At 47.2% G+C, this 16,639-nt stretch overlaps 1 protein-coding gene across 1 annotated transcript in view; it reads right to left on the bottom strand.

The window, feature by feature from the left end:
- The window catches only part of Greb1 (growth regulating estrogen receptor binding 1), a 128,941-nt gene that overhangs the window by 77,089 nt on the left and 35,213 nt on the right, over positions 1–16,639 (bottom strand). The window contains exon 2 of the mRNA XM_005366529.3: positions 6,325–6,425. The gene's annotated coding sequence lies outside the window, so the exon portion shown is untranslated. The remainder of the gene's footprint in view (positions 1–6,324; positions 6,426–16,639) is intronic.

The following is a 16,639-nucleotide window of genomic DNA, read 5'->3' as shown; positions in this document are numbered from 1 at the left end:
CTTCTTGTCTGACCTCAGCCCTCCCTGTGAGAAGCAAAGACCATTCTCTTCCCCCACTTTTCCCTCCCCCAAGATCACAGTTTGACTCAAGAGTCTAGTGCTTCCATGGTCTAAGCCTACTGCATGGCAGAAGTATCTCATTCCCACCTTGAGCTAAGAAATCATGGACAGGTCTCAATCCTGCCCTGAAACATCCCTCCATTGTGTAGGCAGTACAGGCAGTCAGTTGTCGGTGTGTGCTGCCTCTGGAAGGGGTGGGCAGAAGCCACCTTCAAGAGAAAGGGAAAGGGAGCAGAAAGTTCTATCTCGGCTTAGCCTGGCAAGGCCTCCTGGCACAGCTCCAGCCTCTAGAATGAGCCCTGTGGAGCCACAGAGGAAGTCAGGGAAGCCTAGTGAGGTGGCATAGAGAAATGAAGAGGAGTTCGGAGAGCGTGAAGACTTCACCCTGGGTAAGACGATGGAGAGGCCCGGCTGGCTTCCATCTCTAAAAACAGTGGTCTCAGCATGCAGAAAATCTCAGAAGCAGCACAAGGCTGGCATGAGTGCCAACAAACCAGGCCTTTCCGACCCCGCAGGTCCTCATCAGAGCCTGCAAAGCTCCCTTCACGGGGCCTCAAGGGGCCCGGTCCCATCACCCCCACCACTGTCTCATCTCCCCACATCTTGAGAAGAAAGGACAGGCTCCCAGTTCAGGGCCTATGCACGGCTCCGCACTGGCCCCTCCTCTCAACCTTCCACCTGCCCTGTCTGTTCTGAATGCAGCTCGAACACTCCTCGGGCCTCCCTCTGAGTTCTAGCTCTTTCTGGAGACATATCCCCCAGAATCTCTGTCTACCTTCCAGGACCATAGATGAGAGTGACAGAGGCAGCCACGGGGCCCACAAGCCACCCAAAGTCTCGCTACATTGCCCTACACTAGCTAGCATGAACTCTGACTCTACCTTCTAACTTTTGAACAAATTCTCAGTAGAACAATCCTACATACAATGATAGGACCGTCTGCGTCCAAGGAGCCTGAAGTGTGTGAACATGGGCAAGCATGTCTGTGAACACATATGTACTCACATGCCTGCTTATGCAACACAGAAATTGGTTTGCTCCTTCTACCATGTGGGTCTGGTGGATCAAACTCAGACCGTCAGGCTCGGGAGTAAGAGCCCTCTGAGCCCAGAATTTAGAACAGGACAGAACAAAGCGATGGCCTTCTGAATATGACATGCTCTTCCCTCCCAGGCATCCCACCAGGCTTGGTGGCTCCCACACGAGAGGCCGTAGCAAGCCCTGAATACTAGCAAGCCCTGAATATATGGTATGGCAATAAAGGCACTAAACCGCAGAATTGCATCCCATAAACTCTTTGGTGGCTCCGCAGGCAGGAAACGCGGGCATTCGAATGGAGATTCCCTGATCTGTCTTGCAGGAACTATGAACTCCACAGGTGTTGTGGAGGAATGAAGGTGGGGGACTGGGAAGGTGGCTGGTGACCAAGCTACACGCCCCTCGTCCCCTGAGCCTGCCCAGCCTGTGAGGAAACTCCCCTGCCTCGCTGCACTTTCTGCAGACGTCTGTTCTCAGAAGGTTCGGGGTGATTATTTGGAGATCTTTGAGTGCTCTCCAAAAGAATGAGAAAGAGGTCTGCTTTGCTTTCTGGCTCTGGCTAGTGGTGAATGGAAGCACAAAGTCGGAGGAGATGTCACTTGGGAAGCCCCCTCTCCAGAGCCAGCAAAGTGGACTCCAAAGAGAAGTGTCTGAAGCTTCCTTAGTCTGCCCTTTGTAATAGCAGCAACTGTGGCTTTTGTAACCACCTTGTGCGAAACATCTCACCTATGTCCTGCTTAGGTACCACAGCAAACAGCACCAAGGACGTAATTAAATGAGCTTCCCTTTGGTTATGGATCTTGCATCTTACAAAAGGCTAATATTCTGCAGCTAATATGCTATCCCAGCCAATACTGTCATAAATAAGCAAAGGCGACCAGACCTCTTCAACCCCAAAGTCAGATCCACCATACCTTACAGAAAGCTGGTCACGGCAGGCAGCCCCTAAACCAAGGAGCTAAGGGCAGGTTGCAAATCCCCATAAGGGCGGGAAGCTCTCAGTGGCTCCCTGCCTCCCTCAACCCATGCCTTTGATCTGCGTTAGAGAACAGGATGCAGGACCGGAGGGTGTGGGGCGGCTCAGTTCCACTCTGGTGCACAGCAGGGAGCCTGGGGGGGGGTGTCGACCTGACACCACAGCTCCGGAGCCCTGACGCTGGATGGTATCGGAACTAGTATCCGCAACCACACCACGGCTGCCACCCCTCCCCACAGAAAAGAAAAGAGAATTGGCAGTGGCTGTTCCAGGAGCTCCATCTGCCCCGCTCCCGCTGGGTCAACGTTCTCAGAACTGAAGCGCTCACGGGTCACAGTGCTCTCCTGCAGGTACATAACAACGCTGCTGTCTACCCGCAGGCAGTCCAACTGGTCCTTTTTCAACAACGTGGAAGTTTCTGTACTTGGGAGTACAAAACCAAGCACGCTTGTGCGGAAAGCAAAGGGTGGTGACCTGAGCTGCGCTGTGCGGGGCAGTGTGCGGACAGTGTAGTGCACACAGCCCGGTGTGAACCAGAGGCAACCCGTGTCCCTCAAAGTCACCACCTCCTGAACACGGGGTATACCCTGCACCTGGGGCTCCCTTGAGATCCGAGAGAGGCATAGATTTTATTTTTAGTTATTTAATTGTGTGCAGGCGTGGCTGTATACATGTGCACATATGTGTGGCAGTCTGGAGACAAACCTCATGGGTTTCACATCAGAGCTCAGGTCGCCAGGCTTGTACTGTAAGTGCCTTTATCCAGTGAGCCACCCCCTGGCCCTAAGGACAGATTTCAACTCTGTCATTTGCAGCATTTGTTTCTACTGCAATACAAATCTTTGACAAAGCCCCAGCTGGAATCCAGAGCCCTCTATACATTCTATATATTTCTTTTATGAATTCAGTACTCTTGAGCAAATCCTAACTAAAACAGGGAAGAAGGGAAGTGAGAGACAACTCTATTTGCGGTAGATAATTTTAATCTTTATTTCCCTATGATGGTGACTTACTTGAATACAACTTGAGAATTTCAACACCATTTACCTCTATGACAAAGTCTAAAGGGTAGAATCATTCTTGTTATTGCTCAAGTCAGGAAAGACAGTTCCTAGATGTTTCTGAGTGTCACTCCCAAAAGTACCAGGCACCACAAGATGGAATTAAGGCACCCACCACCCACCTTTATCCCCCCATTACCCACACCCCTGCCTAAGCAGCGGCTCCTAGGAAAGGTGGGGTCCAGACCACAGTCACACACTCTCTGGAGACTGGGGATCAGCGCCCCCTGGTGGTCCAGATTGACAATGTTCAGGAACCCTGAAGTAACTTCCTGGGGCTTCGGCCCTCACTCTCCTTCAGGGGAGGATGGAGAAGGATCATCACATACAGGATGCACCTGTGGCCTTTCTGTCAGAGCACTGTTGGTAATTGTGGAAAGTGGTAGCTAAAGAAACGTCCAAGGAGGAGGAATACATAAGGTAACCTACAACACCCACATATGATGAAAGCTACACACGAAGGCATTTCAAATAACACAGACCCTCTTAGGCTGTAACATTCAGCAAGAGAATGATTTACAGGCTGAGGATGGAGAGCTTGCCTAAAAGCCACGAGCTCAGTCCCCATACAAGAATGCAAGGAAGGAAAGGAGGGAGGGAGGAAAGGAGAGAAGAAGGGAGAGAGGGAAACAAAAAAGATTTAACACTGCTACTGTGGGACTGTTGAGGTGGATTCGTGGTTAATAGCACTTGCTGCTCTTACAGAGGACCCAGGTTCAATTCTCAAGACCACACAGTAGCTTTCAACTGCCATAGTTCCAGGGAATCCAACGCCCTCTTTTGACCTCGGTGAGCATCTACACATGCATGGGTCACAGATAGATAGAATATATATTATAGATAATATGTTTGCATATATAATCTATATCTAGATATAGGTATAGATCTAGATATAGGTATAGATATAGATTATATATGATGTAAAATTTCCATAGCTGTATAGTGTATGCTTTCAATTATTGTGTATGTGTTTAGACACACACTAAAATATGTTCTGCTCACTGTATCATCGGCAGTAACACCAGCACAATTAACCATCAGTTTGTATGCCATGGGCTCCAGGTCCAGGGCTGGGTTTCTACCCTTCCTCACTCGATGTTCAACCGTGAGCAAGACACCATTACACACCTCAGTTTCCCAAATCTGGAAAGCAGAATGGAAAAAACCAGCCCTTTCGGAGGATTCAGTAAGTCCCTGTGCACGGAGTACCTGCAGCAGTTCCTGGCATAGTAACACAGGGGACACCACAGGGTCACAGCCACAGCAGCCATGGCTAAGCGCTCAGCCTGTGAATGTGCAACAATCAGAAAGGGACCGACGGAAACCGCACTGCAGCCGCCTCAAGTGCCTTCAGGTGTCTCTCACGTTCACCCCAATCTGTTAGCTTTTTGTTTTTTTTTTTTTTTTTTTTTTTTTTTTTTTTTTTTGGTTTTTCGAGACAGGGTTTCTCTGTGGTTTTGGAGCCTGTCCTGGAACTAGCTCTTGTAGACCAGGCTGGTCTCAAACTCACAGAGATCCGCCTGCCTCTGCCTCCCGAGTGCTGGGATTAAAGGCGTGCGCCACCACCGCCCGGCAATCTGTTAGCTTTTTAAACTGGTCTAAGTTTAAGAAAAAACTTAGCAAAGCAGGTTTTGTCTTCTTTAGGTCTGAACGATGGGACTTTGAGCTACCTGTGCTTTTTCCTCACTGTCAAATAGACCTGTGACAGGCATGGTTCAGGGGGCTGGGGGAAGGGGGGGGAATCTCCTACAGGAGGATGGCAAGAGAGAGCCTTCCCCTCCCCATCATGCAGTGTTGCTGAGGGTGTGGTGTGGCTTGTCCTCCGGCTTTAAATCTCGGTCCCTCCCTTCTCCGTGGCATGTGCTGTCCTGCCCTGAAAAGCCCCTTCAACATAAACAGAACACTAAGGTCACAGGCACAGCCATCACACCAGCTGCGACCACATCAGCTCTTGTTTTTCCCTCCTGACCACCAAGACTGGAAGTGATGACCTTCCAGAGACAGGGAGGAAGTCTCTGTTTATTTAAGAGAATGCTCCAGAGGCTGTGATAACCGCCATCAACAAGTAAATACGCCTTGAGTTTCGCAAAACGTGTCCCTGAGCGGTTTCCAGATCGCTTTAGGACTCAGAGCTTCCCAGGTGCACACAGGGACAGGAAGCTACCACCTCCCAGCATCCATCAGATGCTGCCTGAAGATGGGAGACACGCTCACGCACGCGCGCGCGTGCACACACACACCCGCCTAGCTGTGTGTTCCCCTCTGCTGTAAAGCCCTTTCCTCACTACTCAGGACATGAACTCCTATTCATTCTTCAATACCCAGCCGAGCATCTCTTCCACAGTGTGGTGAACCTGCTTCCAGCCCTGAACAGAATCCTCCCAGCTCCCTTCATCCTTCACAGCCCTATTGCTCCCAGTGTAGGCTGCACGATTACACCAATTTCTCAGAACAATCAGTCTGTATGCTTGGCTGTCTCCCCTAACATGGAGGGATCTGCAAGAGAACAGAGTATAGATGTGTCCATCCATGCCATCACACGTCTGTCTGGGAAAAATAAAACAGATCTGTGCACTGGGTGGTGGTGGTGTATGCTTTTAATCCCAGAACTCAGAAGTCAGAGGCAGGTGGATCTCTGTGAGTTCAAGGTCAACCTGATCTTGTTGAAAGAATGTCCTAAGATGGCCAGGACTGTTATAAAGAGAAGCCCTGTCTTGGGGGAAAATATGTATATATATACATAGACATGTGTAAGTCCTTGGCCCCTGAGCTACAGCCTCCCACAACAAAGGGTATTTGGAGGATGCTCAGAGGAACTTACTTGAAATGACTGCCCTTTCATTAGGAAAGGAAGAGAAGGAGAAGGGACAGGAGAAAGGGAGGATAAGGAGCTCAGAGCTACAGCAAAACAAATGAACACTTCAAAGACCCACACCTAGGCAAACTATTGAAAGCCTACAAATTTATTGGACACAGCCAGGAAGTTAAGAAGACAAAGTAAACGGTGTACCCCAAACCTGATGCAGCCTTTCGTGGGGGCTTATGAAAACACATAATTAGGGCCCTAATTTTCCCTTCTAGTTCAACTGTGTTTGGCCGCTTCCCTTGAGTTCATGAATTTCAGAATGTCTAGGATAAAAGCACCAAGACCCCATTCAATGCATTTTAATCTACGAATGCATTGTTTACCTTTCATTTATATATAACTCGATCCACTGACATCCTATGGGCGACGTGCCAGGATCCAAAAGCAGAGAGAGGCGTCCTTTTTTCTCCAGAAATGAAGCAAACTGGAAGAGATGGACAAACAGAAACTTATCAAGACAACGAATTTCTACCTCCACACACACCACTCCTGACCCCTCCTGAAATCATCACTTTTTAAAAAATTCTAGTTTTGGTGCCTACAGGATAGCTCAGGAGGTAAAGGTGATTGCTGCCAGGCCTCATGACCTGAGTTCAATCCCCGGGTCCCACATGGTAGGTTCTGAAAATTCCCTGCTGACTTTTCATGTGGCTGCTGTGGCATGTGTGCAAAGCCCTCCAACACACACACACACACACACACACATATACACACACTGATGAATTACAATAAATTCTTTTTGAGACAGGATCTCACTCAGCAGCCCTGACTGGCCTGGAACTTACTATGTAGAACTCACAGAGTCATGGACCACCATGCCAAGAATATATGTGTGTGTGTGTGTGTGTGTGTGTGTGTGTGTGTGTGTGTGTGTGTGTATGCGTATATGTATGTGTATATATATAATTATGTTTGTTTGTTTGTTTTTAAGCTTTAAGTGGGTGGAATTACTTTGAGCCATAAATTTTAAGGAAAACAGACAGATAGTGAGAGAATTTACTGAACTTCCAGAAGCCAGGGAGTACACATTTTGCTTCAGTGGGTGAAGCACACTGAGGTACCCCAGCCTGCCTGCAGCAAGTGGGCTTTCAGGAGTGGGACTCTCTAAAACCATCTACCAGGTATCTGGAACCCACTCCTAAGGCCTCATGCCAAACTTCCAGGAAACTACATCCCCCCACCACCACCACAAACGCTCAGCAGGGTCATCATCTGGCCAATCCAGGCAACCCCTGGGAACAAACCCACCCCCAAAGGTCTCCCAAATACTAGCAGATTCTGTCCAGGGTCCCCAAAGCAACTGCCCTTGTTGCTAACCACCAATAACTACAACAGTTGCCCAGCACTCTGAGGGAAAGAAACACAAAAGAAATGCCCAGAGACTCTGTGGAATCAGAAAACCCAGGACACAGCAAGGATTTACAACTGTAACAAAACTTACAGTTAGTCTTCAGAGGGATCAGGGGTCAGATTCTGCTTCCTATACAATCCTTGCATCAAAGGACTGCCAGAAATATTTGGGAGGGACCCAGAGGAGGTGGGACAGCTCATCTGGGACCCTGTGGGAGAACTCAGTGTAGACAAGGTAGCACACAGGAGAGGAGGGGGGCAAAGTCCTCCACTTTTCACACTCAAGGTCAGCAAGAGTTTTAGGTTTTATTCCGTGTCCCCCACACAGTCAGGCCTGCTGCCATGATTGCTCCAGAACTTCTGATTTGCAAGACCATATTGACATGTTTGGAGCAAAGGGAGCACCTCTCAAGTTGCATGTGTGTATGCTTAGGTGTGGTGTCCTCTCCAAGACATACTAAGGCAAGTGGATCTAAATGGCATCTGGCTGGATTGGGCTACATAGGAACACAGAAAAACCGTGCACACATCCACACACTTCAGTACCCACCAGGTACTCCAGCCAGTACGAAGTACCTGTGCCCTTCAAGGTTATCATTCTGTATTTATTGCAGGGTATATATATTTCTGAACTATTTGCACATGTGTAAGACATGTGACCTTTTTATTAGGATTTTATCTCTTTTTAAAGTGTACCACTTTTTAAAGTGTTTGAGCACTGGGTCTTTAACCCCAACCCGATGAACACACACGTTGTATTATAGCACAAATGACTATATATCTGTATTCTTTTTACCCCCCTCTCAGCATAAGGAAGTATATCTGTATTCTTGCATACACGATAAAAGTAGCATGCTCACCTGGCATGCACAATGCCCTGGGCACAAGCCCCAGCACATACAAACCAAATATATTTATGTGCCTATAATCCCAGTACCCTAGAGGTAGAGGCAGGAAGGTGAGAAGTTCAGGATCATCTTTGATGCTACAGAGTGAGTTCAAAGCCAGCCTGAAAGACACGAGACCCTCAGAAAAAAAAAAAACAAACAAAAAATAACTTAGGTTTCTGATTTAAGTGTCTATGTGAAGAGCAAGGAATGGATCAAAATGCACAGCATGATGGGGTTGGTTTAAAAAATGTCTCCCACATACCCAAATCTAACCCAGAAACTTTCCCCATCTGCTTGGCCCTCTACACTGAATCTCTTCTTGGGGTAGGACCAACACTTGGAGATTAGGTTCTACAAAAGAAAGTTCTGACACTCCATGTCATTTGGTCTCTTTCCTCCACTGAATACAAAATAAAATCAACCCTCGCCGTGAAAAACCGTCTCCAGCATCGGTTTACAGGAAAGTAGAGTCTCCAGTGAAGCTTTGGAACATCTGTGCTTGGGTTCCAATCCCAGCCTCCTCCCTCGCTGATACCTTGTGACCCATGGCAGACCCCGTGCCTCTCTGACCTCCAGCCTCCTTGGCAGAACACGGAGTGAGCGATTCTCTCTTGGGTGCCTCTACAGGGATTAAGTAAGATGACGTACTTAGTAGTGGTTGCCGTCAGTGTTTGTCCTTTCCTGAAAGGTTTATTCCTTTTATAAAGTGTGTGAGCATTTTGCCTACATGTATGTCTGTGCACTCTGTACATCTGCCTGGTGCCCATGGAGGCCAGAAGAAGGGGTTGGATCCCCTGGAACTGCAGGTACAGATACTTGTGGGCCACTATATGGGTGCTGGGAATCAAACCGGGGTCTTCAGCAAGAGAAGTCATTGCTCTTGACCACTGAGCCATCTCTCCAGCCCCTGGCCACTTGTTTAAAAGGAAGATTATGCCGGGCGGTGGTGGCGCACGCCTTTAATCCCAGCACTCGGGAGGCAGAGGCAGGTGGATCTCTGTGAGTTCGAGACCAGCCTTGTCTACAAGAGCTAGTTCCAGGATAGGCTCCAAAACCACAGAGAAACCCTGTCTCGAAAAAAAAAATAAATAAATAAAATAAAAGGAAGATTATAAATCTCTCCATTGGCCACAAACACATTTCCTCATCTGCCTTGTGTTCTTGGCCTGTTTACCTATTGAATCCTCCACCCCATCTCCTTTGAACCTAGAACTTGAGAACTGAGTGTGGGAGGGGTGGATCATTGGGAGTTTAGGAAACCTTGCAATTGTTGGGACCCATTCTTTGGGTCCATTTCAGTCTTTTTCTTCTCCTGGCATTGGAATTCATTTCTCAATCACTTGTTCAAACATTTAGGGGTACCGGCTATATAATGGGGACGAGTGACAGCTCCCAGAATCTTCATCTCCTCGTCAACATGAGCCCTAAAACACCCTTAGAAGATCGGTGAGTTGAAAAGTTCTGAAAGAGAGCGAGACCCTAAGGAGCCTTCGACAAAACCTGGCGTGATATAGATGGTCAACAAAGGCCACCTGGGAGGAAGCTGTCTGTCCTGAGATGACTAAGCCACACCCTTGTCCCACCAGCTCTCCAGCGTCGCTAAGCAGGACACCCTCTGTACCAACTCACACGGAAAGCAGGCTCACAACTCACTGCCGAGAAGGTGGACTGACTGCCTCCTCTTACAGATCCAGACAGGTTCGGGCTTGTATCCCTGGCTGCGAAACAATGGAGCCGGATTAGGAACTCTCACCACCGAGGGAGCACGGGCTGGCTGAATCAACTCATCACTGCAAGCCGCCACAATTAGAAGCTTAGAAGCATTCCTGGCCATTCTAGGTCAGAATGACCCAGCTGACACAGCTTTGTTTTGTTGTTGTTTCCCGTGACACCCCCACCCCCACCCCCCGCCATACAGTTTGTGGTGGATCTTCCAACAAAAACTAAAAGCTTATGAAGAGATAAGTATTCCGCGGCTTTTGCTCAAAGCAATAACGTTAGGAACTCTGCCCAGTCAAGGAAACCATGAACACTTCTGTGTTTTTGGCTACAGTTGACCATGACTGTAATTTTCAGGGACACGGACACACTTCTTCAATAACAGAACTTTTCTTTCTTTCTTTTTTCTTTTTTTGTTTCTTTCTTTAATTCTTTCTTTCTTGTTTTTTCTTTTAGGTTTTTGAGACAGGGTTTCTCTGTGTAACAGTCCTTGCTGTCCTGGAACTCACTCTGTAGACGAGGCTGGCCTCGAACTCAGAGATCTGCCTGCCCCGGTCTCCTGAGTGCTGGAAATAAAGACATGCACCAACACTGCCTTGTTAAATTTCTTTTCTCTTACTAACAGAATTACTTGCAAGAGATCTTACCCCCCACCCAACAAGGGACACACACAAGTAGCCTGAGTATCTGAGAAGGTTCTCCTAGAGGCAGGCTATAAGGGGAGGAAAAAAAAAAGAATTAATAACCCTGAATATCAGATCCTTGCCAAAACTTTCCAAAAAATAATAATAATAATAATTAACATTTTCCACGTTATTCTTGCTAGTGTTGGCTCATTACCAAAGCTGGCTTCTCCGCATTTAAGGGGGCGCATTCAAATGCATGCAATAGTCATAGCGGAGAGCACACACTTCGGGAGGGAAGCTACAGCATTCACGTCTTTAGCGCTTTATAAAATTGTATTTATGTGATTGTTTTTAGACACATGTCTCATTAGCACAGGCTGGCCTCAAATTCACCATGTGGCAAAACTGACCTTAAACACCTGATATTCCCGCTTCCAAGTACTACCATGCTTTCTCCTCCATTGAGACATCGAAAAGCTGGAAGGAAATACAATAAGATTTGAACAGGGGTGTTTAGGGAAGCAAGATTACAGGCATGTTTTTTTTCTTTCTAATCTGTGTTCTCTAACTCTACTTGTTTTGCTTATGCATATGATCACATGAAATTTTTTAAATTTTTTTCTATTTGTGTGTTTTGCCTACTTGTATGTATGTATGTGCACCACATGCATGCTTGATGCATGCAGAGTGCAGAGGAAAGCGTTAGAGCCCCTGGAACTGGAATCATAGGTGGCTGTAAGTCACCATGCGGTGCTGGGAACCAAACCCTGGTCCTCTGAAAGAGCAGCCAGTGCTCTAACCACTGGGCAATCTCTCTGGTCGCGTTCACAGTTTTTTTTTTTTAAATGAATACACAGTCACGGGAGATGATTGTGGCACAAAAGACTCGGGGCCCTGCTGTTGGTTGTTGTTTATTTCACTCTTACACTTTTCGGCTCTTTGTCCTTTGGGGGCGCCTGCCACCCAGATCCCAAATAATCACATGGAGACTTATTCTTTCTTATGAATGCCCGGCTTTAGCTTAGCTTGTTTAAAAAGCTTGGGAACCAGCTTTTTAAAACTTAAATTGTCCCATCTACCTTTGGCCTCTGGGCTTTTATCTCTCTCTATTCCATATACCTTTCTTTACTTCTTCCTCTGTGGTTGACTGTGTAGCCGGGCAGTTGGCCCCTGATGTCCTCCTCTCCTCCCTTTCTTGCTCCTCATCTTCCTTTCCCAGATTCCTCCTCCTATTTATCCTCTCTGCCCGCCAGCCCTGTCTCTCCTTTCTCCTGCCTGGCTATCAGCAGTTCAGCTCTTTATTAGACCATCAGGCATTTTTCGACAGGCAAAAGAACACAGCTTCACAGAGTTGAACAAATGCAACAGAAAAGAATGCAACACATCTTTGCATCATTAAATAAACGTTCACAGCATAAACAAATGTAACACACCTTCAAATAATATTTCGGAACAGGGCATCATGTCAGCTGTCCTCAAGTCAGTAAGAAGCAACCAAGGAAATTTGCTGACCCGTCTCACTAGCCCACCCACCTGGGTGATGCCTCTCCTAGCTGACAGTCAGTCACAGACCAGATGGATAGACTGGCACGTAGCATCTCCAACCCAGGACAGCTAGGGTAGCCTTTACTCCACAGACATCAAGCTCCCTCTCCTTTCCAAGTTAACCACAGTTCTTCCTCCTCCAGGTAACTGTCACTAACATCTTCCTTCCTTTCTTCTCTCATGTGCATACATGTTCCTGTGTGTGTACCTGTATATTCATGCATTCACAAGTGCACATGGAGGTCAGAGGTCAATTTCGGATGTCTTCCTCAGTCCGTCACTTCCCACCTTATTTTTTAAGACAAGGCTCTCAATGAACCTAGAGTTCACCGATTCAGCAAGACTCGGGGGCCAGTGGATGGCCCCTGGGAATCCTGTTGTCTATGACTCTCCAGTGCTGGGGCTACAGGCATGGACCACCACACCTGCCATTGATGTGGATGTTGGGAATCAAACTCATGTCCTCATGTCTACCCAACAAGCTCCTCAGCTACTGAGCTGTCTCCCCAGCCCTCTAAACTCTTTGTTTTGAAGAAGAGTGCACATTTGATTTAAATAGATGAAAACAGAGGAATATTTGTAATTTTTTGTAATATTTGTAATACACTGACTCTGCAAAGTTGGACTCAGCGACCTGGCATCCAACGAAAGCTCTGGTCCCCACCAGCAATTTCAAAACAAGCAACCCTCATTATCCCTGAAAAGCTTTCCCATTCTTTACCTAGTCAATCTTCCCAAGTAATCAAGAATCTGAATTTTATGTTTTTGTTGTTGTTATTTTTAATTTGAGGCAGTTTCTCTCTATGTAGCCCTGGCTGTCCTAGAGCTCACTCTGTAGACCAGGCTGGCCTCGAACTCACAGAGATGCGCCTGCCTCTGCCTCCTCAGGGCTGGGGTTAAAGTTGTGCACCATCATGCCTAGGCTGAATTTTATGTCTTATTTGTCCCTTGTTTTTCTTCTTATGCTTCACATAGTTTTCAAGATAACCTTGTAGTGATATTTCATTTGTATTTAAATAAATAAAGCTTGCCTGAAGATCAGAGAGTAAAACAGCCACACTAGTCAGCCTTACAGACCAGGCAGAGGTGACACACACCTTTAATCCCAGTAACCACATTAGTTTGCCATAGAAACTGGGCTGTAGTGGTGCATGGCTTTAAGCCCAGCCCTAGAGAAGAACATAAAACGGGAGGAGACAGCTCTCAGACACAGTCTCATTCTGAGATTCCTGGAGGCAGGATGCCATTTTGGACTGAGGTAGAGGTAAGAGCCAGAGGCTGGGTGTTTTGCTTTTCTGACCTTCAGGCTTGAACTACAATATCTGTCCCTGGGTTTTTATTTAATCGTGCTACAAACCCTCACTTCATGATTGATTAGCTTAAAATTTTCCTGTTTTACAAAGCTCAACTTTAATATATGTAGGGATGCCTAAGGGGTCTTGTTAGAATTCTGACTCAGTAGATCTGAGTGGGAGTTGAAAATACCCCCTCGAGACAGGGTTTCTCTGTGGTTTTGGAGCCTGTCCTGGAACTAGCTCTTGTAGACCAGGTTTGTCTCGAACTCACAAAGATCCGCCTGCCTCTGCCTCCCGAGTGCTGGGAATAAAGGCATGCGCCCGGCCCCCTCTTTCCTTTTAAAGCACAATTATCACTTGGTAGAAAGAGGCGTGTGGGAATCACAGCACCCTGGGGATCAAGTCCTGTGGCGGTCAGAGGGTAGCTCTCAGGAGTTGGCTCAAGTCAACCTCTGCATTATTGAGGCAGGGTTTCTCTCATCTCACCATGCCATGTACTCCAGACTAACCTGTCCACAAGTTCCCATCAGTAAATCCTCCTGTCTCTGCCTTCCACCTCACAGAAGGAGGGCTGGGATTGAAGGTGGACAACATGACATCTGGCTTTTTTTGTTTGTTTTGTTTTGTTTTTCAAGAAAGGGTTTCTCTGGCTTTGGAGCCAGTCCTGGAACTCACTCTGTAGGCCAAGCTGGCCTCGAACTCACAGAGATCCACCTGCCTCTGCCTCCTGGGTGCTGGGATTAAAAGCATGTACCAGCACCGCCCAGTTTACCTCTGACTTTTTATATGGTCTCTGGGGATTGAACTCAAGCCACACCCTTTCGCTTGCTGAGCCACCTCCCCAGCAGAAAGTACCACCTCCCCAGCAGGAAGTACCACCTCCCTGGCAGGAAGTACCACCTCTCTGGCAGGAAGTACCATCTCCAACTTCCTTTTCAGGTTTACCTCTGCAGCATGCTATTCAGTGTCCCACTCCCACAGCCCACAAGAGTGCTCGTGTGCTGCGCACATTTCCTGTGACTGGCTTTTAGCTTCATACTAAGCCCTCAGGTTCCCCCACGACGATGCCTCTGTCTCTCTAAGACCCTGGCCACCAAGGCTGTGTACAATTTATTCTCCCAACGGACGGCTAGTGGCTAGTGGAGCTATTTCCAGGGCTTGCTTGTTCGTGAGTTACTGCAAACGACCCTCAGATAAGCATTCTCATATCTCCTGTTACAAACACAGGTTGGTGCACAACTATGGCGTTGTGTAGGCTACAGAGATGGCATCCCCAAAAGTATAGCGCTGGACCAGCTTACACTCCTGCCATCAATTCAATCATGCTCTAGGTGCCCCACATCTTTATCCACCCTTGCCTACTGTCAACTTTTCTCACTGTTGTATGCTGATAACATGTGAAATTGTAGCTGATTATGATAGGATTTTTTGTTTTTTGTTTTTGGGGGGAAGGGTTATGTTGTTTTTGAGATAGGGTCTTACATATCCTAGACTAGCCTCCATTTTACTATGTCACCCAAGGATGGCCTTGAACTTATATGCTTCCACCTCCCAAGTACTAGAATTACATGCGCCATATAGTGCTAGGACTCAGGCCCAGGGCTTCATGCATGCTGGCACTCCACCCTCTGAGCTCCAGCCTCCTTCCCCCAGCCCCACCAAGCCGGTCTAATTTGCTCTCCCTTCCTAGCAGATGAAATCCAACACTTTGCATGCTTCTGAACTATCTGTTTCTCTCTTGTCCCTTTCTACACTCCCAAGTCATCCCTTGAATTGCTCTTTCCAAATCTATGAATATTAATACCTCAGTCGTACTCTGGCTCAGTCCCTGCCTGGTACTCTCCCTTTTCTTTCTGCTGGTTTGTAGGTTCTTTCCTCTCAGGGGATGGATGAGGGATTCTCCTCCATCCTCACAAGTTAAATGCAAATTCCTCAACTTCTTTATATTTTTTTTAATAATTCCTTCCCATCACTTTCAAATAAGGCAGATTTTGCAGATCCTGGCTAATGGGAACTTCAACGTTACTGTATAGGAGTGGGGGTATACATGTACACACACACACACACATGCATGCGCACATACACACACACACAGGTGCGCGTGCACACACAGGTTTTTGGTTAGTTTTGGTTTGTTTTCTCAAAACAAGGTCACACTGTGTAGCTCTGGTTGTACTGGAACTCACGCTGTAGATCAGGCTGGTCTCAAACTCACAGCCTGCCTCTGCCTCCCAAGTGCTGAGATTATTTAAGATATGTGACACCTACTTGAGCTGCCTTTTGGAAACCCAGTCCCGAAGTTGGGTTGCCTCACCTAACCTTGACGCAATGGGAGGAATTTGGCCTTGCCTCAACTTGCTGAACCGCGTTTTGTTGACTCCCGTGGGAGGCCTGCCCCTTTTTGAATGAAGTGGGAGTGTTCTGACCAGAAGTGGTGGTGCACACCCACCTTTAATCCCAGCCACAGGGAAGCAAAGGTGGGTGGGTCTCTGAGTTCAAGGTCAGCCTGATCTACCTACAGAGTGAGTTCACAGAACAGTCATTATGCTGATTATGCGGAGAAACTTTGTCTCAAAAAAGAAGAAGAAGAGGAAGAGGAAGAGAAGGAAGGAGAAGCAAGAGAAAGAACAGAAGTGTTCTACCATAATGAATTCTTGAATGTGTGAATTTGGAGTTGATACAAGGAAGTTACAAGCCTGCATCAGAACAGTGCCCACTGGGATTTCTGAAACACAGAAGCAAAATTTTTAATTCAAGACCCTTCCCTAACATACACAGCCAGGTCCAGACATGTCCAACACAACCTCGGTGTACGGCTCCCCTGCATTAGATGCCTGGTTAAATAATTGATTTTACAACCCACACAACTCATCTTGAGATTCTGTGAGTTGCTTCGATGGCTGTTGTGGGACATTAACTATTTAAAGATGTGGTACATTTGTTTCCAATGCATTTGTTTAGCGGTGTAAAAATGTATTGCTTTGTCTGCCTAAGGCACCTGATTGGTCTAATAAAAAAAATCTGAATGGCCAATAGGTAGGCAGTAGGGGGACAGGAGTGGCTGGTGGGCAGAGAGAATAAGTAGGAGAAGAAAAAGGAAAAAAGGAAGTAAGTGAGGATGAGGAAGAGAGGGGAAAGCCCAAGGCCAGCCAGGCAAGGAGGAAGCAGGATTTACAGAATGAAAAATCCCCCCTCCAAAAAAAAAAAAAAAAC

Source organism: Microtus ochrogaster, unplaced genomic scaffold (assembly GCF_000317375.1).
Source record: "Microtus ochrogaster isolate Prairie Vole_2 unplaced genomic scaffold, MicOch1.0 UNK10, whole genome shotgun sequence".
Taxonomy (NCBI): Eukaryota; Metazoa; Chordata; class Mammalia; order Rodentia; family Cricetidae; genus Microtus; species Microtus ochrogaster.
This window is presented reverse-complemented; position numbering and strand designations above follow the sequence as displayed.